We start from the raw sequence: 24,930 nt of genomic DNA, 5'->3' as shown, positions 1-24,930 counted from the left end.
TCTTCAACGTGCTTCCATGCTGGCCACATGGTGGGTAAGATGTTTTTATGGTTCTGTTCCTCCAACGGCGCGGCTGACAACTGGGCCGTGATCATTGGTGCATGTGGACGTGCTGCAAATGAGTCTCTCAGACACTCACCAAACGTGCTCGACGGGATTTGAATAGGGCGAACTGCCAGACTAGACCATTCGTCGAATATCCTCTCGTTCCAAGAGCTCCTCCGCCTGTGCTGTTCGTTGCGGTCCCGCAGTCATCCACAAAAATGAAGTCGGGGCCGAATGCATCAATGAAAAGCTATACATGGTGAAGGATTACAGCGTCACAATAACGTTGACTCGTGGGTGCACCGTTGTCAAGCATATGGACGTCTCTACGCCCGTGCAGCATTATACCTCCCCGCAACATAACACCTGAATCACCAAAACGATCACGTTCGACAATGTTCCTGGGTGCATTACGCTTTCGCACCTCTCACGTATGATGGTACGTCCAGAATCGCTACCATGTGTTTGCAGTCCTGTAAAATGCGGTTGCAATGGCACCCGTTGTTTGACGTGTGTCCCAAATTGAATGTTCCTGAACGTAGTGATCATCTGTTACTGTAGTCGACCGTGGTCCACCACCTCCTCTCCTTTGGACGGTAGTGCCTGTAGTTCGGAATGCTCTCCATGCGCTTGAAACAACGCGGTAGGCAATACCAAACTCCTGAGCTACGCTTGTCACACTTGTTCCATTTTCCTGTTTCCCAATGATTCTGCCCCGTGTGAAGTCATCCACATTCGTCTCCGGGCCATTTTGCAATGAAGAACACCACCACTGTAATTGCTCGCTGATGTCCCGTTTCTTCATCTGCCTCGTGTTACGAGACAAGCTCCGGTATCGCTGTGTGACATCCTGCTTTCTGTGCAAGACTGGGAGACCTGTGGCAACATGCTCCCACACTTTTAATCATTTCCATCGAGTAGTCAATATGTTAATTTATGAATATCGCCCTTTTGCAGAGCAGTGTACCTTTACGTTCGACAGCTGTTGTGTTACCCTGTGTTTTGTGTTATACGATTTGATGCTTGCATTGGTGCGAAGATATTTTCATACAAACGAAGGTAACTGGGGTTACAGACCAAATACATCATCAGTACGTCGTTAACTGTGTTACTAGCCACCAGCGAGCACGATTCCCTTTCATCTTAACAGAAAATAACCTTGAGAGAGATTCGAGAGTTTGTCGCAGGAATTCGGGTTCACCCTGTATACAGTGATAAAATCCATACTTCAACGAAGCAGACTTGTTATATTCAAGGGTTTAGCCCGATGCCACACTTTAATAGGAAGTTATCGTTTTCAAGCAGAGTGACCCCACTTTCCAGCTAGACTGCAGTGTCGAAGCAAAACTCGCTCCGTGTCTCTTCTCTCCGCATTCCTTCTGTAGCGCGGAGGTGCCGGCGAGGTCGCAAACAGTCCTCCGTGACCCACTAGGTGACGGCAGCTGCGTTTTGACGTCAGAAGAGCTCGGGTTAATGCCGGCAGGCGCGCGCCGTGTTTACTGCGGGCTCTGTTGTGGAAAGGAAGCGTGCTGTGTCGAAAGCGGCGCGGGCGGCCGCGCACATTCCTGCCCGACGACCTCCCACCGCTGGCTGCGCCCGGCCCGGCCGTTCCCCGCTTCAGCTGGCCGCTGTCACCGCTCCCGCGCTCCCGTCTGAAATACCACGCCACTGTTATGGTCTTCACGTGAAGACTGGTCTGATGCAGCTCTCCGCGCCACTTCGTCCAGTGGCATGAATAGTACCACCTACATCCATTTGTGTTCAAGCCTTGGGTCCCCTCTACAATTTTTACACCCCCCCCCCCCCCTCTCTCTCTCGCCACTCAAACACACTTCCCTCAGTCATCAAATTGAAGATTCGTTGATGCCTCCGAATTTGTTTTATCAACCGACTCCTCCATTGATCAAGTTGTATCATATATTTCTTTTCTCCCCAATTCGATTCAGCATCTTCTCATTAGTTATTCGATCAACCAATCTACTCTTCAGCATTCCTCTCTATCACCACATTGCAAGTCCGCCGCCGGTAGCTGAGTGGTCAGCGCGACAGAATGTGAATCCTAAGGGTCTGGGTTCGGTTGCCGGTTGGGTGTTGTGTTGTCCTAATTATCATTATTTCATCCCCATCGACGGACAAGTCGCCGAAGTGGCGTCAAATTGAAAGACTTGTACCCGGCGAACGGTCTACCCGACGGGAGGCCCTAGTCACACAACATTTCGTTTACCACATTGCAAAACCTTCTGTTCTCTTCTTGTCTGAACTATTAGTATTCCGCACTGACGTTTCACATTCGAGCAAGGCCACGTTGCAGACAAATACACTGAGGTGATAAAAGTCGTGGGATACCTCTAATATCGTATCGGACAACCTCTTGCCCTGCGTAGTGTAACACTCGACGTGGCATGGAAGTCCCGTGCAGAAATACTGAGCCATGCTGCCTATATAGCCGTTCTTAATTGGAGGTGCAGGATTTTGTGCACTAACTGACTACTCGATTACGTCCCATAAACGTTCGATGGGATTCATGTCCGGCAATCTGAACGGCCAGATCATTCGCTCTAATTGTCCAGAATGTTCTTCAAACTAATCACGAACAATTGTGGCACGATGACATAACGCAATGTCATCTATAAAAATTCAATCATCGGTGCAGTTGGACCATGGCATCCAGTCCATTCCATGTACATACAGCTCCACCATTAGGGAACCACAATCAGCTTGCACAGTGCCTTGTTAACAACTTTGATCCATGGCTTCATGGGGTCTACGCCACCCTACCATCATCTTTTAACCAACTGAAATCGGGACTCTTCTGACCAGGCCACGATTGTCCAGGTGTCTAGGGTCCAATAGATATACTCTCGAGCCCAGGAGATGCACTGCAGGTGATGTACATTAGCAAAGGCACTCTCGTCGGTCTTTAACGGATACGTTCTTCGTACGTCACAAATTGATTTCTGCGGCTGTTTCGCGTAGTGTTGTTTGTCCGTTAGCACTGACAACTCTAAGGAAACGCCGCTGTTCTCGGTTGTTACGGGAAGGCCGTTGACCACTGTGTAGTCTGTGGTGAGAGGTAATGCCTGAAATTTGGTACTCTCGGCACACTCTTTACGCTGTGGATCTCGGAATATTGAATTCTCTAAAGATTTCCAAAATGGAATGCCCTGTGCGTCAAGCTCCAATTAGCATTCCGCGTTCTGAGTGTGGTAATACTCGTCGTGCGGCTGTAATCACGTCCTAACTCTTTCCATATGAATCACCTGCTTACAAAAGACAACTCGAGCAATGCACTGCTATTTTATACCTTGTGTACGCGGTACCACCGCTATCTGTATATGTGCCTATCGGTATGCCGTGACGTTTGTCAACTCAGCGTTCCTTCAAAAAAAATTTCTAACATTTAAGGTTATATTTAACTTTAACACATTACTGTTTCTGCAGAAAAGCTTTTCTTCCTATTACCCGTTTGCGTTTTGTACCCTCCCTACTTGGGCCATCACCAGTTATTTTGTTGCCTAAATAGAAAAACTCTTGTCTTGATACTTTTAGTGTCTCATTTCCTAATCTAAATCCCTCAACATCACCTGATTTGATGTTGGGCCCGGTCGTCTAGCGGTAAATCGCATACCTGGCACCCGAGAGGTCGTGGGATCGAAATTTTCAGTCTGCCTTTAATCTAGCCTTCACGTCTCAACGATGTGAAGAGTCGCCAGGAACGACACTTGGTCGGGACTCCATGTTAAACGTTTCCGGTTGACTAACTGGAGTAGATTCGGGAGACGCAAGTCGCCCAAATGGCGTCCAATTGAAAAACTTGCGCTCAGCCGTTGAGCCACACGCTATTGATATGGTCCCTGATTTAATTCGGCTACACTGTGTTATCCTCGTTTTATTCCTGTTGATAGTCATGTTATAATCTCTTTCCAGGACACTATCCATTCCGTTCAATTTCTCCGTCTCTTCCGATAAACCTGCTAAATAAGTACGGTACGATATTCCAGTGCTTGTGTGGTTAAGAAGGACGATGTAATGTTCTGTTGGACAAGCGAGAATGCCCGAAGGAACCTGCAGCCTTCTTCTTAAGGACACAGGCACTCAATTATAGTTTTTATCCGCCGATACTACGCAGCGAATTTCAATTAACGTGTCCTCGCGTGCACGGGAATTACATAATGTTTGTACGATTACAGATTGTAACACAGGAAGGGCGTCTATGGCAGGAATATTTACGAGCAGTTGTTCGTAGACACTGCGTCAGCTGCTCGAAGATTCCGCGGAAGCTTAGCGGTTGGTAGCGCGCCTTTCGCCGCGCCGCGCATAGTAGCCGGTTGGCAGGCCTGGCGGCTGCGGTGGGACGGCAATCAGGCTGGCGCGCCGCTGCGCGCCGCGTCATAAGGCGCGGGGCTCGCCCTCCAAATGACGCGATTTCTGGGAACCGCCGCGCAGCGCCGCCTCGGGATGCTCCCTGCTCATCAGCGCCCGAGTTTTTTTCCTCAGCTGCAGCCTGTCGCAGCGACCCACACCCACCCTCCTCTCCTCAACTCTCACTCTTCCGTCTTATTTCCGAAGTGACTTGCCTGTTTTACGTAGCAACTGGGACGTTTTATGAACACAATCGTCAAGGCATCTGACGAAAGTATAGGTTGCTGTATACATGCTGTTTCACAGTCTTTGTATCAGACGTTACAGATAAAATGTTTTCGACTCGAGCCATCTTTTTAACGAATTCAACTACCCTGGGACGACGAGATTTCACCGGCCTACCAGGGTCCACTACCGAGGTGTGCTGTGTTAGCATACCACGTACCGCAGAAAATTGATAGTGATTTACAAATGAGTGTCTCAAAAGCTAGGAACGGTGTTGTAGAAGCAAACCAGGAATGGCCTCACACCTTCACGCGGAGTAGAGGACCGAATTATAGGCCGTGCTGCCTCTCAGGGGTATAACAGATAATAAAAGACACGAACATTTTGTCTTTAACAAAAGTTGTTCCACTTGACGTGATTTATCGCCCTAGACTTTTGATGGAAAGGCTTTGACACAGCCTTTGTAAACTGCTCATCCCACAAAGTATTAGTCACTTAAAAGAGCAAATTGGGTGCTTTTTAGAGCGCCTTAGATGGTGCAGAATTGGTACCAGTTGAGCATGTGACCCTGCAGTTTCGAAATACGAGGGGCTTTCAGTAAGTAATATAATACATTTATTTTCTGAAAGAAGCTTGGTTTTATTTAGGATTCCAGTACAACATATTATTCCCTCTCTTCTGGCTACAATACCATGTTTTTGAACATGATGTCCGTTAAATGCGACGGCCTTATGCCACATTACTGGGAGGGCCTGTATACGTGCATGGTACCACTCTACTGCTCGATGTTGAAGCCAGTGTCTTGCTGCATCAGTAAACTCTCCATCGTTCACGTACTGCTTCTTGCGGAGTCTATTCATGATTGGGACACACAGATGGACGTCGGAAGGCGCGACATCCCAGCTGTAGATTGGATGACAAAGAACAGTTCAGTGGAGTTTTGAGAACCCCTCTCGTGTGTGCAGACTTGTCTGAGGGATTGCATTGTTGTAGAAAAGGAAAAGTTCGTTTGCATTTGTGTGGCGACCAACAGGCTGAAATCGTCTCATAATTTTCTGGGGATAGTGATCATTACACCAAGAGAGACCTCTTCAAAGTCCCAGAAGATCGTAGCCATGACTTTACTGGCTGACGGTGCGGCTTTGAACTTCGGATGAGCGGTAGTGTGGCACCAGTCCATGACCTGTTTCCGATCCCAAATGATGAACACATGTTTCATCGCATGTTGTGATGTTCGACAAAAGACGTGCAAGCAATTCCTCACAGACTGTCTTTTGCTGCCCTTTATGGTCTTCTGTTAAGTGGCGAAGAACCCAGCGGTCACACATCTTTGAGTACCCAATTGGTGGACGAGTGTGTCGGCGCTACCAATAGAGACCTGCCGCTGAGCAGCGACTTGTTTGATTGTGATGCGTCCATCATCTCGAATGGGACTGTCCGCACGTTCCAACACTGCAGGAGTCACAGCAGGCACGCGGGAAATCGGACAGATTTGCGTGACCTTATTGCGATGATGACAAACGCTTCGCGCAACGATTCAGAGTGCTTTTGCTCACAGACACATAATCGTAACCACTCTGCAGGCGCCTATGAATATGTACGATGCTCTGGTGTTCCGCCGAAAGAAGCTCAATGGCAGTTCTCTGCTTGGAGTACACCTACGTTACAGACGCCATTTTGAAGGCTACATGTAGCGCTGCCACCGTAGGGAACTTCGTGAAACTAGAGGGACTAGAGCGGGAATATTTCACAATGTCCCACAACAAAATCCTCATTGATTCAACCGAAGCCGCGAAGCCGTGCGGTTTGAGGCGCCATGTCACGGACTGCGCGACCCCTCCCGCCGGAAGTTCGAGTCCTCCCTCGGGCATGGGTGTGTGTGTTTGTCCTTAGGATAATTTAGGTTAAGTAGTGTGTAACCTTAGGGATTGATGACCTTAGCAGTTAAGTCCCATAAGATTTCACACACATTTGATTTTTGATCCCCACTATTTGGAAGTTTAGTGGCAGCTTCAGCTGCATATGATGCACATGAAGCTTGGACTTTGTTCGTTGCCGGAACGAGGCCATTACGAAGAGTAGAGGCAGTGTTGCCCCGCCTTATTAACGCGATGTCTTCAGAAAGGTGACTAATTTTTTCGACACTGAACTTATGAGACGTTCACTACGAATCTGATAAATTCTGAAGGAATTATCTTCGGTCCCCGAAACAGTGAAACTGCAGTAATAAAGTCCGATTAAAGTTACTTGTTATGTGACACACCTTGTATCTTAGTTCCGTCAGTAAGAGCTCGCAACGTCGCATGCGAACTGTCCGCCGTTTCTGACGCATCACAACAGAGCGACAGTCCACTTGCGGTTTCCAAGTAGTGTGGTGCGTGTTGGCGTAATCCGTTATCTGGCACTTCCGGCAGCCTATTTAACTGTCACCGCCCGTAGCAGGCAAAAAGTGTGTTCTGTCCGAGCTGTCTGCCCTCTCCCCGTTGTCCCGGTCTTGTAGCGAGGCGCAGCTGACTACTGGAGTGGCAACGTTGTAGCGCCGGGTGACAAACGTCAAATAACCAAAATGCTTTAATCAGAGTTTAACTGCTGATCGTAGGTGTCTGTTCCATTTCCTCAAGATCTGTCGTAAGTTGGGTAATACATATAGTGCAAAACTTTCGAATCCCCATAATCTCAAACACAGTTGCCGCTTACTATACCTGCATCAGAATGACAAAGTGAATGGTTTTTTTTCGTTCGTTTGGTCCGCAGCATACTACACGTCATAAAACAACATTTTGAAAAGCAAAGGTCCAGACAAGGTGGAAGAAATGTAATATTCATTACCATAGCTATTTCTGCTCTATTGTTATGCTCAAGTAACGTCTAATTTGATTTGACGTCCTTATTGCAATTATAGTAAACTGTCATCGTCTAATTCGCAGTGATTACGTGCAATGCAGTGATTATAAACGAATGGAATACGTTTCGAAGCTTATTTGATAGTTCGTTTACTTCGTAGTAGTACTTTTTGTTACACTTATTTGATTTTCGTTTACTTATAAATGAACTATCAAATAACTGTCAACATGTAATCTATCCATTTATAATTCCTACAAGTCACATAATCACTATGAATTATGCAATGGCAGTTTACTGTAGAGGCAATATAGAAGGGAAACCAAACTAAAAGTTGCTTTAGAATGACAATAAAGCCGAAGCAACTGTTGTAAAGAATATTAAACTTGTTGCAGCAAGTCTAGACGTTTCCCTTCCAAAAAACGTAATTGATCTCTAGCCGTTTACAAAGCTGTTGTCATAGCACGAGCCAATCGAGGAACGCGCTCGGTCGCGCCTTTTCTTCCACTCACCGTTGTTAAACCGCTTCACTACTGCTCTGATAGCCAGTTGCAGATTAGGCTTGCTGCCAGTAACCTGTAAACAGCAGTGATCCCTTTTCGTCTTGTGCTTTCTTTCTCTGTGCGCCGAATTCATTTTGCGCTACAAAATGTCTGGAGTTTGCAGCGGAGGAAGTGTGCAGATAAGTGTGGTTGCTTAACGGAATGTTCCGCGATCTGCTCAACCCACGTTCTGCGTGGTCAGACAGGTGAATTTGTGAGGTACGGGAATGTTTCGAAGTGGGGAGAGACTACGATGCGAAACTACTGCTTCTAACGGAAGTAAAAAGAATACTGTGCCGAACGGAAAGGAACTGGTTTATCCAAGCTGCGGACACCTTCTAAAAAGAAGATAGAAAAACGATTAATTAACTTGGACGTATTCCAACAAGACGCTGTTTGTCGCCACATATACGGATATTACGAGAGAAAAGAACATCCGGCCATAAAAAAACTATGCGTTGCTCATTATTCAGCCATAAACTAACTATGCGTTTTCTCTTTATAAGGCAGAATAATTCAGTGGCGACAAGACTTCTTTGCTAAAAGTTGTCAGAGCTCTCCTTTGCAGGTACAAAAAAATTAATGGGCGCAAAATTATAAAAGAGAGACGCGATAATCGTTGCGTGGCGTTCTCGATTTTCAAGAGACATTGTTAACCGTTTGAAGATATGTGTGGCTCGCACTATTCTCGTTATTACCGAATACCCCTCGGCACAAGTATGACGTACTAAATGGATATTGCAGTTTCTATTATTTTAATGTTATTAGTTATTGTATTCACATGAAGGATTCACTTCAATTTTATCATCCATTTGAGCACCCATTTCGTATCGAATGCACTAACAGTACGTAAATCATACCGATTATTGCGAAGGACTTAGAAAATCGTGTTGCTTCCGTTGAGATTTACAAATAATAGGAAAAATGCAGAGGAGTGCAACTGTTGAGCGACAGTGATATAAGAGTAGAGCGAACCCACTACCACACATTAACAGGGAGCGTGAGAAGTTAGTAGTTATTGCTGTTACAGCCGTACTACACGCACACGCACCGTCGAATCGACATCATCTCCGCCTTCCACGCTAAATAACGAATTGTGCACCTCCGAGGAAATACTCGTGACAGAGCAGTCATATTGATTGGAAAGATGCCTGTAGGAAGTCTGATAACCCTTACGTTAACTGACGGCGATCTCGAACTCAGTATCGTTGGTACATATACCAATATGTATTGTGTCGTGGTGTATACTCTTGCCGATAGAATGGTAGAGCAGTGGCCGTACAAGCGACAGGATGACCGCGAGAACGGCGCTTGGCTCCCGGTGGCCGTCGGCGCCCCAAGGCCAGCCGCAGCGTACTCGGCAGCAGCGGCCAGCTCCTCTCATTATCCCGCAGACACCCCGTGGAGAGGCTTGTTAAATAGTCCCTGAGTTATGGCAGTTGCTGTAGTAACACAGTAGTAGCTTTTATGGCGCTTTTGTAGCAGGCGAGGACTGCGAAAATTTCTCGAACACAGAAACATTAGAAGGCAGTGGAATAGGATTGTGAGAGCCTACATACAGCAGAGCGAACAGTCGCTAGCGTTTGTGTCAATCGCTAGATGCGGTGCTGAATGTACATTTGACTAATTGGAAGTGTTTCAAAAGGGGGTCTCTACCTCGAATGAATAGAAAGTGCATTTGAAAAGTAGAAGTATTGTACTGCAACAAATTGTTTAAGATTTCAGCAATTGGCAAACCTTTTTGAATGTAATCGTTTTCAGATGTGCATTCAGAGCTCGACACAAACGTCCTGTATTGTAAATGTTTAATGCTATTCGGATGAAAAATTAGAGCTGCAGTTAGGTTTGTCCGCCTCCGTAGCTGAGTGGTTTGCGGAGGACGCGGGTTCCATTCCCGGTACTGCCATGTATCTTTCCTCAATGAGAAGACAGAACCGGGGATGCACTTAGCCTCATGAGGCTGTTTAAGGAACTACGTGATTGAAAAGCAGCGGCTCCGCTCATGAAAACTGTCAACAGCCGGGAGAGCAGTCAGTGACACCATCGGCAGAGGATGACACGGCAGTCGGTCGGCACTGATGGGCTCTCTAGGACCTGTGGAGGGAGTCTACCGATATGTTTACTCGTGCCACCTCTTACTGCTGGAAAGCCACCCTACAGTTTTACTGTTGTTCGAGCATACTTTCGGCCATAAACTAGTGGGAAGAGTGCTGCACGCCCCATTCTTTGAGCACTGTATTCCATAGTTTATAACTTTCAAAGCAAGTATGCAGGAGTACACGATTCATTTAACCACACTGCTTAGTGAATCGGCCGTTTATTTGTTTGTAAAGTCGGGAGCATTTTTCCACATTATTTCAGAAATAGGAAGTTATATTTTTGTGGTAAGTCAAAAGATAACAGAGTGTATAGCAAAATGTTGCCGGCGTGTCAGCAGATGGGTATTTTAAGTTTATTCTTTGTGTCCATCGTTTCTCCCACCTCTAAAATTCGACTCCTTAGCGCCTGGAAAATACTCGTACTATAGCCACGTCATTGGGTTTAAAACGGCTTCCGCCTCGAAGTTCTTTAGATATGTAGTTAATAGGGGAGATCTCCCAACAGCTGAGACATCAGATTCCGCAGTTTTACTACTGCCCTAAAGGACCTTTGTGTGTAGGTGCCTAGTCTTGATAAATTAAGATCTTGTTCCTTGTTTAATCGACGCCTTTTCTCACTCCTTGCTTATTAGTTGGGCTGAAGAGTTGAGGTGTATCCTCTAGTTATTGTTTTGCCCTCTGCAAGGTAACCATTAATTAGATTGCTTATTGCTTCATAGAAATAATTGAAATAACGTCTCCAGCAGTTCAGTTCTACGTAAGTTGTTCCGGTGCAGAGCCGCCGGCTCCCATCCACCGCTATACTATTTTGTTTCTGTCATGTAGCGAGGAACTTGCGTTTTACGCACAAAATCGAATCGCCGCACAAAATTAGTTTCATTCGTAATCAGTCAAAACTTTTTCTGAGAAATTGAATTCTTAATTTGCTTTTGCTCAGTAGGTAATAAATACGGTATCCATCATGCACATAATTTTCCTGTACTTAATTCTTATGGTGTAATATGTAGCACTTGTAATATGCGTATGGTGTCAACTATTTCACAAATTTTTGTATGGCGAACGTCCAATACCATACTGGGGATTTCGTCGATGTTGCCGTCTCTGGTTGCTGTTTCGGCAGTGCTTCATGTATATCGTGTTGAAGAGTGGTGCAACTACTTTTGGATGCAGTCACTGGTTTATTGACTCTTGAAAATGAAATTGCGCACTTCTTACAAACCTTCAGCAACTTCGAAAGAAATTTCTTTGATGACAAACTGCCAGAAACAGTCTTTTCTGGCGTTGTAGTAATGACACATTAGTACTTTACACAGCATTTGAATACAACTACGCAAAATTAAGATTCAGATTGGCACTGCCCTACGTTATTGCACAATCTATATCAAATTAAGAATAACAAAACTACGTCGATTATCATCTTCATCCTCTCTACCAAGCTTATAACTGTACCAATAACCTTTTTAATGCCGGTCTGTTCCCCCACTCCCCCTTGCTTCCACAGATTCTTGGCAGACAAACAGTGAAGTTTTCGTCCATGCTGGGGTGTGGTAAAGGTTTATCAAAGAACATAGAAGTGGTTTATGGACTTGAAAGGTTATAGCTGAGTGCTTGATAACACCTGCGTTGCTGCATTAGAGCGATAAACAGTGCTAGTGTTTTAAGTTGATAATGAAAGATACACATCCACACTGCCCTCCACGTCTTGCAATTATGTCAGTACAACACTTTTATTTATCCGCCTGCTGAACGTACCTAGTACCTATAACAGTCCGCCCTGCCCTTACTGATAGAAAATGAAAAAAGATAGAAAGAAAGAAAAATATTACCTGTCACTGCAGCTGAGCGCCTCCGAGAAGCCATCGCAAAAGTCGATGGTGAGATTAAAAAAAAGGAAAGAAAAGTCTGCCTATGTTTTGTGCCGTCGAGTGCTTGCTGTGAATGTTCCATGTAGACCCCTGAAACCACAATTGTCCTCATCAATAGTGGCATCATCAGGTGTCCTCCAAGCTAACTTAAATCTTGTTGGGCTCCTTCACGTTGGTCGTTTACTCTAAGGTGACAAAAGTCATGGGGAAAGTGCTGCTGGTGCAGGATTTTGTGCACCAACTGACCTCTCGATTACGTTCGATACACGTTCGATGGCAATCATGTCCCGCGATCTGGGTGGCCAAATCTTTCGCTCGAATTGTCTAGAATGTTCTTCAGACCGGTGATATGGCACATTCTCATACATAAAAATTGCTTCGTTGTTTGGGAACATAAAGTCCATGAATGGCTGCTAATGGTCTCCAAGTAGCCGATCATCCAGAGGACCCAGTCCATTCCATGTAAACACAACCCACGCCAGTATGAATCCAGCACCAGCTTCCACAGTGCTTTGTTGACCACTTCGATCCGTGGCTTCGTGGGGTTTGCACCACACTCGAACCCTACCATCATCTTTTAACCAACTGAAATCGGGGCTCATCTGACCAGGCCACTGTTTTCCAGTCGTCTAGGGTCAACCGATATGGTCACGAGCCAGGAGAGGCTCTGCAGGCGACGTCGTGCTGTTAGCAAAGGCGCTCGCGTCGGTCGTCTGCTGTCATAGCCCATTAACGCCAAATTTCGCCGCACAGTCCTAACGGATACGTTCGTCGTACGTCCCACATCTACTTAAGCGCCGCTGCTCTCGGTCATTAAGTTAAGGCCGTCGGCCACTGTGTTGTCCATGTTGAGAGGTAATGCCCGAAATTTGGTATCCTCGGCACACTCTTGACATTGTGGATCTCGGTATATAGAATGCCCAAACGATTTCAAAAATGGAACGTGTCATGCCTCTAGCTCTAACCACTCCGCATTCAAAGTGTGTTTATTCCCGTCGTGTGATCATAATAACGCCCTAAACCTTTTCACACGAATCACTTGAGTACAAATGACAGCTCGCCAGTGCACTGCCCTTTTACCTTGCGTATGCGATACTACCGTCGTCTGTATATTCGATATCACAGTCCCAGAACTTTCGTCACCTTAATGTATAAACGTTGTTTTTATTCGTTAAAGTGCACCACCAATTGGACAATAATGAGTACCACTTCCCTTGAGAGACGCAGGTTGGGTAGAGGGGCCACTGCGTCGTTACAAAGCCAGCGTCAGGTATGGCTCCAGGCGGAAAGCCAGAGTGGTCTAGAGCGCGCGCTGGAAGAGGCCGGCTGCGGCATGCGGGTGGCGCTGGAGCTGGAGGGCGGACTTTCTCAGGCGGCAGCCGCAGCCGGCGCTGGAACGCGGCAGCTGCGAATACCTGCCGCCCGCCGCCCGCTGCCTTTTCTAAAGGTGAGCCGCCCGTAGCCGCGCTCACAGACAGCCACTGGGGAGCCGCCTCTGGATTCTCCGACAGCAGGGGCGACCAGCTGCCAGGAAATGTGCCGTGTCTTAGCCTCACTGGCAATACATGTTGAACGCATGGCGGGCAGTTTAGCTTTAAAGCCGCCCTCTCACAGGACGTGGAAACGCACGTGGACGAGGAGCTGGTGGCGTCAGAGCGTGGAAATCCATGTTCCGTTACACTGCGACACGTCACGTGAAGAATCGGGCACGTCAGATTTTGGCCTCATGGAAAGGAATGTAGCCAGTGAGATGCGGCATCGGTTTTACAGCACAAGCAGAACCTACGAGACGCCATAATGTTCGGAGTTAAACTCTGTATTTGCTGTTTTGTTTATTATAAAGAACGTGATTTGAATAGAAGCTGTTTCAAAGTATCAGCAAATCGAGTATCTCTCGAAAACGCGTCATTTGAGGTACTGTTTGCTGTAATAAAATGATTTGAAACTACGTAACGGGAGGTAAAGGCTTCCTGTATTTGATGCTTGTAGTGTTATAACTTGTGTGCTATGAAAGTATACCGTCTCAGTGCTACAGTAAATTAATAATCTATCAAAAGCGCGTCGTTTTTGATACATTTTGTTGTGGCGTAGTAAGACAGCCACGCCACTCGGAAGTAGCCGAAAGGCACGCGTTAAACTCACGCAGGCTAGAGATAGATCCGAAACAGGATACGTAATGAATGCTACAAAGAAAAGTACGTAGCTGCTGGAATACTTAACTTTAATCCATCCTTGTTGTACATCGCTATTGACGATACAAGTGAGACTCTATAGATACTAATGGCGCCTTGCTAGCTCGTAGCCATTGACTTAGCTGAAGGCTATTCTAACTATCTGCTCTGCAAATGAGCGAGGCTTCGTCAGTGTGCATCGCTAGCTACGTCGTCCGTACAACTGGGGCGAGTGCTAGTAAGTCTCTCGAGACCTGCCGTGTGGTGGCGCTCGGTCTGCGATCACTGACAGTGGCGACACGCGGGTCCGACATGTACTAATGGACCGCGGCCGATTTAAAGCTACCACCTAGCAAGTGTGGTGTCTGGCGGTGACACCACACATTTTGTTATAGTTAAATAGCAGATAACGACATTTGTAGATACAGCTATTACACTGTATACTACATAACGGAAACGCCGCTACCATATCGAAGCTGTAGCGTGGTTGATGATGTCGTGAACTGTAAAGAGACAGGTACTGGGTTTGCTGGTACCCACTTCCAATTTCTTTTTCACCTTCTGTTTTCTGAAAGATTCCGGGTCCTTCTTATTAATTTAATAGAAGTATAATCTGCAGTAGTCGATGTTACTTATTATGAATAAGGTATTTGCTGCAATTCTTGTTCCATAGGCCAACGACTGGAATGTTTCTCTAGTGGCTAGAAATCTTAATGTGACTGCCAGCCTACGTCAGTATGTAAACACACGTTACATGCAGAAAGTTACTGCTGACATGAATCATTGTGGAAAATATATGTATCTATTTCTTGGTGTTGTGTACTGCCTCGTGTTTGTATATTCCCAGTAAATGTCTTTCTCAGTGATCGTGAGCGGCTTCAGAACAATTTCTTCTTTCAGTTGAATGAAATTACGAAACGAATCCCGATATTTAAACTTAAAGTACGTTTTTTTTTTTTTCAGAATGATGGTAGTCAATACAACAAGATGGAGAATATGGTTATTATGAATGCGCAAACTGTAATTAGACACAGTTCTTTAAATGCATTGAATTTAAAGCCGACGATGGGTTGAAGATTCAATTGAGTTAACAAATAATCTCTACTAATAGGTACCTCAGATCGTCGTTCTTCTACCAACAATTAGCTGTTCATGCCATCGATGAGTCTAGAATCTTCCTCGCGATTTTCTACTCTCTTCTTCGAAATCGCTAACAGAGTTAACGGAGGTTGCTACGCGCGTCCATTTGTAAAGAAACTGTGTGATGTGCGAGTCAGATGCAGCCGAGAAGTGCCGTTGGTGGGCGCCGCGGTCGTAAATCACTACGAGGAGCACGTTTCGTGAGATGTCGCAGGTCGTTTCAGAGCGTGCGACAGCCACGACGGAAATCTCATCTGACGTGCTTCGCGATGAGAAACGCGTCACATATGATCACGCTTAAGACTACTTCACAGGCGAGCCGAACATCTCAATAACTTCTCGTCCTGGTCGCTCTTCCTCTGTGAAGCCCCTGTGAATTGTATAAAATGGAAAAGAATAATTAGAATGTTCCTACTACCATGTGGAAGACAGTAACTTTTTCTACAATCAAAACAATTTAGGAAATCAGGTACGATGCGGTGTCTGTCTCTTTAGAATTAGTTAGCGACCCGCCCGACTTCGCGCGTGCAGCAGTAAGTCTCTACTATTGGACGATTTGTCTGGCGTAGCTTTAATACGCAGTTTGTATACACAAATCTGTCTCTGAATCAGTTTATCTATTAGTGAAAACGGTGTCAAAACTCGTACAATAGTTCCTGCCTGAGATAGTCATCACACAGAGACAGAAAAACGTGGCAGGGGTGGCTGGCTTTAACTTAGTAACATGTACAGATTTGCATCGTTGTCTGTTTCTCTTGTGATGTAATTTATGAATCACTCTCATTTGTGAACCGTTCCTTCACAAGTTGCTAACACACTGTCACGTGCTGACATTCCAGAGGCAGACGGTTCGAACTGTCGTGGTGCAAGATAAGGGGATGAGAAGTGGCGGCGTACAGTTCCTGGTCACCAGTCTGGCGTACGTTAATAACCTCGGCAATGCTCGTCACATATTCAAAGTAGCTCGTGATGTGAAACTGTTGATGGCGTTCCGCCCATCATGTAAGGGACGTCAAGTTTGGTGAAACCTTCGGTGCTTGTCCTCCTCATACTCACACTCTCTGAACCAGTTACACGGACGATATCACACTCACACGTCTGAAAGAAAGCTCTGTAGTGTACGTAGCGAACGTGGTCTAATCCAGCTTCTAGTGAGAGATGACTAACATAATTATTGGAATGTCGAGTTGGGCTCTTTGGATGGCGATTGTACCTAAGTCCTGATGCTGTCTTTTTTGGCATTGTAGTACTAGATGATATGGCCTGTCTGAGTGGGGCCGTGCTACGGCTTATATCCGCGTTTTGCGGATGTATGTTCTCTTGGGAACTACTTACGTCACGTAAGGCAGTAGCGTGACGTAGTAACACACACACACAATGTTTTCTGCGCTCCTGTTCATTAGATCAAAAAATCCTCACGTAATCAAAGTGCTTGTCCTATTGTTATGGAACTCGGAACACCTCTCACAATCCCTCTTACATTTAGAACAATTTCACAACACAATGCAAACAGTAGCTGACATCTCCCTCCCATCTTTCACAGAGTCTCCACTGTTACTCGTTAACACTCTGCCATTTGAAGCTCGGTAATAAATCTTGTATGTCAGCAGCTGACAGAAGGTCTTACATTATATAGCACCTTTGATATCCAAATTGTAACAGTTCCCGAAGTCCACAGCATGTTTCCATCCGTGACGAGCAAGTACCGTGTGCTTTAAATTTACTCAGATCCTGCATTCTCACGAAGTCGGAGGAGTGGTGTAAAACGCCTGTCATTAAATTTTGAACGCACCACAGCTGCGTCGTAAATAATATACGTGATTTTAGCACCGTGAAAGTAATAGAAAACACGTTGTATCGCCTTGTTCCAAACGTGTTAGGAAATTACATATGTATCAGAAACAACATATGCACTTCTATCTTGGCCTCCAGAAATATATCGTTTTGCGTACCCGTTTTATAATGTTAGTAACTTATTCAAATGTTCTGCATTGCGAGATAAAATGGGTGGCTGCATTTTTCTACTACCTCTTGTGAATGTTCGATGCAACAGTGTTTTGATGAATACACGTACGCTGTCTAAACATGCTACTTTTCTGCTGCAATCACATCATCGTCATTCGCAGAATCGTTGTACGTCCCATTCGTCGCGGCTCATATGGAGGGCCATGGCACTGTACTGGGACGCTGAGATAAGCACGTAAGGATCTTCTGACGCACACGACCTCTCTGTGTGCAGTCCGATAACGGAATGAAGAGGCGCTGCCAGTAGCTCCCTGTACTAGAAGATAGTTCTAAACAAGTGACGTTCACCTTCATAAAATGCGACTCACTGACCACTCTGTACAATTTTGCATGTCCCCAAACATGTTTCAGATTCCCGTCTTTTGTCTATAAATAACGTGAAAAGATTTTCCTGTCACGGATGTTGCTGGAACTCATTTTCTCAGCTACGCAGACATAAGACTGTTCGGAAGCAACGCTGTAGTTATTGTTTCGCTACGTCGTCGGTTGACCATTTTTTTCCCGAAAGCCTTCTGTTAGTTGCAGCCTTAAAACTAGAGAATTGAGTGGAGTGCTGTGTTCATTCCTCCGCTTCGAAGAGCTGAAGGCCAGACCCTGCTACATTAATGTGTCAACAGTGACTCAGTTTCCTCATCGACATTCCAAACTAGAGCTGCCCGGCCGGGAGAATTCCGGTGGCGTGACCGCAGCAGAGAAATTTAAACGAATTACTCAGGAATTCCCAGAGGTAATCCGCTGTTGAAATTTCTCACAGTGAATGACGTTGCGCAGTCACCTCACTCTACTGACGGTTTCGCTGGTTGGAAAATCTACGTTAGAAAAATATATCCTCGCATAATTTAATCATCGAGCACGAAATATCGTCTCTTATTCAAAAGTTATTTTAGTACATTTTTCACGGTTGCTGTAATGTGTGGGAGATATGAAGTACTATTGCGGCACTCTTCTGGCAGAAACCTGAGAGATCGTGATAAAGCAGTAAGCAACAATTACGTAAATTAGGAAAAATATCTACGTTGAACAAAATAATTTGGTTGTGTTAGTTTCTGGGAACAACTCTAGTCAGTACAACATATTAGGGACAGTGAAATGAAAACGAGACAGATGAAAAAAAGTAAGTAAGCTGTTTATTATTACAAAAGTCACCGCGATAACTGTGAAGACATTTAACGCATTGTGAGATGAGACGGTCAGTGCCTTCGTGAAAAAATATTTGCATTAACACTGTTAGCGATTATCGAAGAAGAGCGGAGAAAATCGCGAAGAAACTTCCGGAGTCGTCGATGGCATGGACAGCGAATTGCCGATAGAGGAACACTGCATAATGATGTACAACCATCTGAGATACATACTAGTAGATTTTATTCGTTAACTGAACTCAATCTTCATCACCTCTTAGGTTTTAAATTGAATATAGTGTCTAATGTCAGTTTATGTATTGGCTATCATCACTCTGAATTTACGATTCGCTTCGTAATTTCATTTGAATGGAAGAGGAGATTATTTCGAAGCTGCTCACCATCATTGAAGACAACATTTACTGGAAAGATACAAACCTGAGGCAGTTAGTACATAGTACACAAAGTTTCAAAATAGCAAAAACTTCCAGTGTATAACTGGTATTTACTTTCTGATATAGACTTGCAGTTACGTTAAGATTTCTGGCCACGGGGAAACATTCCAGTCGTTGCCCTATGCAATAAGAATTGCAGCAAATACATGATTTATAACAAATAACATCGACTATTGCAGATAATACTTCGTTTAAATTAGTAAGAAAGATCCAGAATCATTTACAAATGGCTATTGACGAATGCTCATCTGTCTCTCTATAATTCACGACAGCATCAACTACGCTACAACTTCGATATGGTAGCGGCGCCTCAGTTACACAGGGTGAATAAGCTGCCCCTACCGATCGGCTTTATACAACTCGCAAGCTATTAGTCCTACAGAAAAAATGAATAGAACTTTTTTATAGCAAATTTAATGTAGCTAAATTTTGTATTGGGATACATTCCTACTGGAGTACATGGGTTTCAAGTTACTCAAGAAAAACGCGTTTGAAGGTCACTTTGTAGATTTTTCTTGAATAATACGAAAACTATGACCTCTAACGAAAACGTATCCCAGTACAGAATTTAACCAATTTAAATTTCCTTGAAGAGGGTCCTGTTCATTTTTCTATAGGACTAATAGTTTGGGCATCTTGCACGCGGTATCTGAAGGAGTTGTGGGTTGCTTAAAACCCAGTGGTGGGGGCAACTGAATCACCGTGTATAGTATACAGTGTGTAACGGATGTATCTACCAATGTCATTGTTTGATATTTAACTGTGACCAATTATAGCAAAAACGCCACATTTTTTATAGTCAACATTGTGCTGTAGCACTGAAAGAGTATGCTTTCATAGCACACAAGTTATAACAATAAAAGCATCAAATATGAGAACCCTTTAACTACGGATGTGTAGTTTCCTGACATTTTATTACAACTAATTGTAACTAAATCGATGCTTTTGCAAGTGATCCTCAATGTGCTGATGCTTTGAAACAGCTCATATTCATATCGCATTCTCTGTAATAATAAAAAAAATACCAAATACGTAGTTTAACGTACACAGTATGGCGTATTGTAGGTTTTACTTGTGACATAAAACCATTGCCCATCCCATTAGCGAAGTTTCTCTCCAGGAGGCAAAAATCTGCCATGCCAGATTCTTCATTTCACACTTCGCAATGTAGTGAAACGTGGAATTCCACTGGGGCAATGAGATATATGGGCCCTGTGGGGTACGTCACAGCACGTGACACAAGGTCGTACGAGTTGCCACGACTGTCTGCAGTCGGGAGCGAGTTCCTATTTAAAACCAACTTAATACTTAGCCCCTGTTGATAACATATGACAAAGTTAAGGACTGTATTGGGTACCTTTTCACTGCGTGCCGATTTTCCGCCTGGTCCCAGACGTAGCCGAGCGTTTGCGAGGTATGTCAGACAAGGCAACTAGTGTGACGTCACCGTTGCAGGGCTCCGAATTCCATGCTGTGACGTCACCAGATCCTCGTGAAAGTATGTTTTCACGACCCTTGACAGGACGGCCTTAAGCAGGCTCCTATGGATATAGTTTGCGGTAGCTACATAGAGATGGGGAGACTACCGTGGAGAGCAGCATGATACCAGACTTCTAACGACCACGACAACAACACTAGCTGCTGGTAGTTTCTGTGCGAACTTTTAGTTTAGGCTGATGGTAAGGACAGGCGAGCGGGCGCTGGTGGCAGACAGCCGTGTTGTACGGCCTGCGCTGCCGCCGGCCTATCTGCTGGGCGGGCGGGCGCGCTGACCCGAGGAATGCGAGCGGCAAGATAACGCGTGCCGTGTGTAACAAACAGCTGCCACGCGGCCGCCGAGCCGCCGCGAGCTCGCTCACGCCACACAGCTGCAGCTGCGCCAGCCGCGTCCATCCTCTCCGTCCGAGGCACACTTCTGGCTTCGGCGAGGCTGCTTTCTGCCAGAGATATCGTGCCAGTGGTTCCTACTTGGAAGCATACTGCTTAAAAAAAAAGAAAAAGTTTCTGCTGCCCACGTATTTGTGAATGTGTCTGGACAGAGATAGAAGCAGCGAAATAGCTGGATAAAGCATTTGACGATGTTGTCTGGAATACACTCGTAGAAATTGTGAAAGTAGCAGGCAATAGAACACAACAAAAAAGCGGAAGTTCCAAATTTCGCATTTAAGAAATCACGCACGGCAGGAGACTCGTACATGCCTACTGTCGTTAGACCATCGCGGAAGCTTCCGTATGGACGACATAGTAATAAACATCCCTGGTGTAGAGAAACACCTGAAAGAGATGAAAACAGTAAGTCCCCAGGTTCGGATGGAATCCCAATTCGGTTTTACAGAGTACAACTAGGGATTTGGCCCTTGCTTACGGGACATGCATTTATCGCGAATATCTCGCCCAGCGCAAAGTCCCAAGAGGCTGGAAAAAAGCGCAGATCGCTTCTGTTTATAAGAAAGGTAAAAGAACGGATCCGCGTCGTTACTGTCCAATATCCTTAACGTCGGTTTGCTGCAGAATTCTTGAACATTTCTGAGTCTGAGTATAATAAATTTTCTTGAGACGGAAAATCTTCCGTCCACAAATCAGCAGAATATAATAAATTTCCTTGAGACAAAAAGCTTTCGTCCACAAATCAGCACGGTTTTAGAAGGCATTGCTCGTGCGGAACTCAGCTTACAGTTTTCTCGCATGGTATACTACCAACTATGGATAAAGGGCAGCAGGCAGATTCCATATTCCTAGATATCCGAAAAGCGTTTGAATGCAGACTGTTAACGAAGGTACGAGTACACGGACTACGTTCTCAGATATATAAGTTTCTGGAAGACTTCCTAAGTAATATGACCTAGTGCGTTATCCTCAACGGCGAATGTTCGGAGACAACGGTATCGTCGGGAGCTACCCAGGTAAAAGTGATGGGACCGCTCTTGTTCTCCACATACACAAATGATCTGGCGGACAGGGTAGGCAGCAATCTGCGGCTGTTTGCTGATGATGCTCTGATGTGTCATTGTTGAGTGACAATAGGATACAAGACGACTTACACCAAATTTCGAGTTGTTTTAATGCGTGGGAGCTACCTCTAAATGTAGAAAAATGTAAGTTAATGCGCGGATGAGGAGAAAAAGCAACTCCCTAATTTTGGAATACAGCATTAGCAGAGTTCTGCTTGAGATGTCACGTCGATTAAATATCTTGGTGTTGCAAAGTGATACGAAATGGAACGAGCAAGTAAATACGGTAGTAGGGAAGGTGAATGGTCGACTTCGGTTTATGGGGCGAATTTGAGGAAAGTGTCGTTCATCTGCGAAGGTAAGCGTATATAGAACATTAGCGTGACACATTCTTGAGACCTCCTCGAGTGTTTGGGATCAGTACCAGAAAGACTTCAATCGAATCATTTCGGAAGCGTGCTGCTGCCAGTTTCACCGCTAGATTCAGTAAACACGTGACTGTTACAGTGGTGCTTCGTGAATTCAAATGCGAACCCAAGACGGAAGACAACGTAATTTTCGGGGAACACTATTGAGAAAATTTAGAGAACCGGCCTTTGGAGCGGACTGCAGAACGATTATACGGCCGCCAACGTACATTTCGCGTAAGGAGAAGGAAGATAAGATAAATCATAGCTCGTACGGACACAGTGTGTAAGGGGTTCCCAGCGAAACTTGTACAGCTTAGTCGAAACAACCTTGACTACATGTTGGCGGACATTATCCTGCAACACAGTTTCCTGGGCGTTTGGACTTGATGCCGCGCCTCAATTTTTGCGAAGTGTCCATGTACTGCTGTATATTAATTGTGGCGCCGTGTTCCAGATTTCATCATAGGCGAAAAGTACTATTCACAAACGGGTCCAGATATCCTCTGACGCAAGGTGATGGCCGTGTTCGTATGCGGAACCCCTTGCGGAATGGTACCTGTCAAATGTTGTCTAGGAAATCGACAGATTTCCAGAGTTCTGTGATGTTGTTGGGAGGCTTCAGTGTTGACAGCCATACGTATATTGTCGCTGTCCATGGTCGCTTTACGACCAAGCAGTACATCGAACAGATCCCGTTGGACCATTTGGTGGTTACTGCGCGCCGTGGTTCCTTCTAATGCCAGGGCCTACGCGGTGGGCGTCAGCAGGACTGTTTTGCGAAGCGCGGACATTGAAGTAACAGAATGGCCGGCGGTGAGTCACAACCAAAACCCCAGAGTGCATATGTGGGACATTCTTGACAGACATGTTCGTGGTCATCGTGTTCCACCACAGACTCTGATGGTCTCTCATTGAAGAATGGTAACAGATACCAGATGTTGACGTCTATAGACTTATACGGAGCGTGCCACGTAGGTACGAGACAGTGAGAAACGCTAGCGGAGGACATACGCTGTACTGAAGGCCTCAAAGTCCAAGGAAAAGTACCCAGGATGATGAGATGAATGACTGTTTCCATTTCGTTTTCGACACATGTTGGGCGGACGTTTCAGCTCTTTTTACGTAAACGCTCGAGAATATAATTGTGTTTTGTTGTGTATTTAATTCCTGAAAGATAAAGGTATATTTGGCAACGTACCCAGTCCTCTATTATTGCTCAGTTAGAGTGTGGGAGACGCTCAAACTCGTGTTCCCTAATTCTTTTGAGCAGTGTACTTTTGTCGTGTCGCTTGCATTGTGCTGGGCGACGGAGGGACGGCAAATACGGGCTGTAGGTTGGCGAGCGCGACCCCGTGCGTAGATGTCTGCCGCTACTCGGCGCGGTACGGCGTGGCGCGGGAGGCACGCGAGAAAGTTGATGCGAGGAGCAGAGAAGCGCAGGGCCGGGAAGCTGCTGGCTGCTGGCTGCGAGGGCCTGCGGCGGCGCCGCGTTCGGCCCCGGCCGAGGCGAGCCGAGCCGGGCTTGACTTTCTCCCGCCCCACAGCCGGCGCGGCCGGCATTCCAGCCACTGCGCGGACGGCGCCAGCGGACCAGCACACGCTGCGCTCCCTCACACTCTACTCGCAGGCAGGCGGCCGTCTGTGCTTACCCGTAGCTAAGCTCTAAATATTAGTCACCACCTTAAAAGAGCACACTGGTCTTTGCTGTAGACGGCGTAGAACTGGTCATGTGAACCTCCACTGCTGACTTATGTCAAGGCAGTGAAGTGGTGTGTATGCGCCAGTCCGTTATTTGGATTCAGCGCAGTCAAGTCGACTTCACATGGGACCTGTTTGTCACCACAAAGCGCACCAGACGTGGCGTCCGTCATGATTCTGCACGCTCTGAAACCAACTGCTAAATCTCGCCGGCCGGAGTGGCCGAGCGGTTAAAGGCGCTACAGTCTGGAACCGCACGACCGCTACGGTCGCAGGTTCGAATCCTGCCTCGGGCATGGATGTGTGTGATGTACTTAGGTTAGTTAGGTTTAAGTAGTTCTAAGTTCTAGGGGACTTATGACCACAGCAGTTGAGTCCCATAGTGCTCAGAGCCATTTGAACCATTTTTTGCTAAATTTCACGGAACATAACGTGCTCCTCATCGAAATTTGCGACCTCAGCACTCTCCAGCGGCGGTATGCGGCGTCTGGCGCGTAAATCATAAGTTTCTGTATGAAAATGAACTCGCGTAAATTCGCATGTTCCGGCCGCCGTGGCCGAGCGGTTCTAGGCGCTTCAGTCCGGAACCGCGCTGCTGCTACGGTCGCAGGTTGAATCCTGCCTCGGGCATGGATGTGTGTGATGTCCTTAGGTTAGTTAAGTTTAAGTAGTTCTAAGTCTAGGGGACTGATGACCTCAGATGTTAAGTCCCATAGTGCTTAGAGCCATTTGAACCAATTCGCAAGTATAATATCCACATTCTCGATGTTGTATTGACTACCATCCTGTAAAGTAACGTACCTCATCACACACAAGATCGGGATTCTTTTGGTAATTTCATTCTAATGGAAGAGGATATTATGATGTATGGCCAATAGGGAAACATTCCAGTCATTGGCGTATGCAACAAGAATTGCAGTCAATACGTTGTTTATAATAACACCGACTACTGGAGGTAATAATTCAGTTTATTTAATGAGAAA

At 45.8% G+C, this 24,930-nt stretch overlaps 1 protein-coding gene across 1 annotated transcript in view; it reads left to right on the top strand.

Annotated features, from left to right (window-relative positions):
- Nucleotides 1–24,930, top strand: part of LOC124804818 (protein kibra) — a 200,890-nt gene that overhangs the window by 27,264 nt on the left and 148,696 nt on the right. The gene's annotated exons all lie outside the window — the stretch shown is intronic.

Source organism: Schistocerca piceifrons, chromosome 7, assembly GCF_021461385.2.
Source record: "Schistocerca piceifrons isolate TAMUIC-IGC-003096 chromosome 7, iqSchPice1.1, whole genome shotgun sequence".
Classification (NCBI taxonomy): domain Eukaryota; kingdom Metazoa; phylum Arthropoda; class Insecta; order Orthoptera; family Acrididae; genus Schistocerca; species Schistocerca piceifrons.
Note: the sequence above shows the minus strand (reverse complement) of the source record. Positions and strands in the feature narration are given on the sequence as shown.